Here is a 2834-nt window from a genome sequence, read left to right on the forward strand (position 1 = left end):
TGTTTATCATGCCACCAATACCACACAAATTGGATTACTGCAGCTATAAGTCTTTAAAACTGGTACACTGATTTCTCTTCATTTATTCTTATTTTTCAAAATCATTTTAGTTCTTCTAGTTTCTTTGCCTTTCCATATAAATTTTAGAATAATTTTGTCTATAAATATTTGAAATCTTGCTGGGACTTTTATAGGGGTTGATTTAAATCTACATATCAATTTGGGGAGAATTGGTGTCTTACTACATCATCTTTAAACCTATAAGTACAGTATGTTTCTACATTTATTTAGATTGTCTTTAATTTCTTTCATTAGCATTTTGTAGTTTTTAGCATACAAGTCCGAACATGATTTGTTAGGCCTCCATCTAAGTATTTCATCTAGTTTGAGTGATTGTAAATGGTATTGCATTTTTCATTTTGTATATACAAATACAATTGACTTTTGTATGTTTATTTATATCCTGCAACTTTGCTGAAATCGTTTATTAGTTTTAAAAGGTTTTGTTTGTAGATTCCATATGATTTTCTACATAAACAATCATGTCATTTTCAAATAGGGACAATTTTGTTACTTTCTTTTCCATCTGTGAGCCTTTAATTTTGTTATCTTGCTTTATTGCACTGGCTAAAACCTTCAGCACAATGTTCAATAAGAGTGATAAGAGTGGACACCCGTGCCTTGTTCCCAGTACTAAGGGGAAAGCATTCAATCTTTCACCATTAAGTATAATTTTAGCTGTAGTTTTTTTGCAGATAGTCTTTATTAAGTTAGGGAAGTTTCCTTTATTCCTATTTCTCTGAGAGTTTTTATCATGAATGGGTGTTGAATTTTGTCAAATGCTTTTTCTGGATCAATTGATACCATCATGTAATTTTTTTCTTAAACCTGTTAGTACAGTGAATTACACTGATTGATTTTCAAATATTAAAACATCTTTGCATCCCTGGAAGATATTAAAATCAAGGTTTATTAATGAAAATTGGTGTGGTATCTGTGAGCCTCACTTAAGCCATTTTTTCTCTGACCTCACAACATTTCCTCACCTGCTGGAGAGGTTGCCAAGGCTGGTGGTGATGGACACTGATCCAGGCATAGGCCACTGGGCCATGGTGCTGGCATGTATCATGGGGCAACCAGTGTTCCAAAGAAGATAGTACTGTGAAACATCAGGCTGAAGGGAGGAAAAGTGAGGAGATGGCCCACTGTGCCAAGCTTGCTGCCTGCAGGGCCTGCTGAGGAACCAGCCTTCAGTTGGTTAACAATTCCTACTTGAGGACAATGTGGCTAGTTAATTCTGACTAACGGTGCCCATAAACATGCAAAGCAGGAAAGGAGAATGCATCAAGCTATTGATGGAATGTAGTACTCATGTACAGAAATCCCCCCATTAGCTTACTTTGCCTTGTTACTCATTCTGCATTTTTATTTATGTGGAATAAATTCTTCTGAATGACTCCCAGACCTTACCACATTTATTCAGTGCTAAGTTATAAAGACACCCATAGACTCTGAACATTGCTAACAGGCTAGGACAATGCATCTGTGAGAGATGAAACTTGGAAACTGTTCCTTCTAGCCCAACATCAATATAACATTTAAGTGGCCTGGAAAAAACAGGCAAGATTTGGTGTGTATAGGATCCTTTGGGTCTAAGACCTCCAAGGAAGCCAGAAAACAGAGGCAAATCTTCATTCACAAGCAGAGGCCATCTATAAATCTAATTCTCTCACAGGAGTCCTTAAGAGAAGAATTTATATTTGTTTAGGAAAGTGGAAAGACATTATCCAGCATTTTTTAAATTGAAAGCGCTCTGTTTTCTGTCTATTTTCTTCCCTAGACTAGTGTTTCTGAATTTTTTTTTAATTATATTTCCCCTAAGGAGGCTTTTTAGACATTTCTTTCCTAGTTGTCCTCTCGCCCTCATTAAATTTGGATACCACAAATATTCTGTATATCTGTCTATGTTGTTGGATAAAGTTGAGCTTTGGAAGGCTGCAAGCCTTTCTAATACCTAACTCCCTCCCCAACCAATTTTTGCCCCCTAGAGAGCAATATCACCCCTGTTGAGATGTCCTCGATGAATGAGTGTCTAAATACTTCACAAGGGCAGAGTAAAGGGAGATTTTAATGCCTCCTCTAAGGTTTCTCCCATGCCTTGTTCTCAAAATTGCAATGACAAGAATTCTCCCTTATCTGGGTGCAACTATCGGTATTCATTTTTCTAGAATCAAATAAAAGGGGATTTATTCCTATCAAGGAAATGTCAGTAAAGCCAATTTGAGGAAGTTTTGAAAGGCCTGGGAAGTCATTATCAGGCAGCTACCATCTCATCTTCTGTGTCTTCTGGGAACATGAGTTCCCTCCTGAGTAGGTTCTAGGTTTGAAGTTTCCTGCTCCTGCCCAGTGCTGTGTGCCTCCTGCACAAATCCAAATGCCTAAATATCTCAACCACATAACCTTTCATTGTTCATTAATTGTTAGGAGGAGAAGGAGTAACAGAGGGTGAGATATATAGAGCCATTTGTTACAGTATTTGATGGCTGGACTCAGATGCCAATATCAAGTGGACCAATTTAATTTAAGACATTGTACAAAAGGTGGTGTTATGCCTTGGGCTCAGAGTCCAACCAAATTCTGGTACCTGAACCATGGCATATTTATCAAGGGTGTATTAATATAGTTGGGCATTTGATTTTACCCACATTTGATTCATTTCCACTAGACAGGGGCAGCAGTAACCATGGTGGCACGTGGCAGGGTAATTAAAGCTGTGTGGTGCAGCTGAGTGTGCTGGAGTACTAAGATTTGCCAGAGAAAACCTAAATGTCCAT

Source organism: Galeopterus variegatus, unplaced genomic scaffold (genome assembly GCF_000696425.1).
Source record: "Galeopterus variegatus unplaced genomic scaffold, G_variegatus-3.0.2 Scaffold175, whole genome shotgun sequence".
Lineage (NCBI taxonomy): Eukaryota > Metazoa > Chordata > Mammalia > Dermoptera > Cynocephalidae > Galeopterus > Galeopterus variegatus.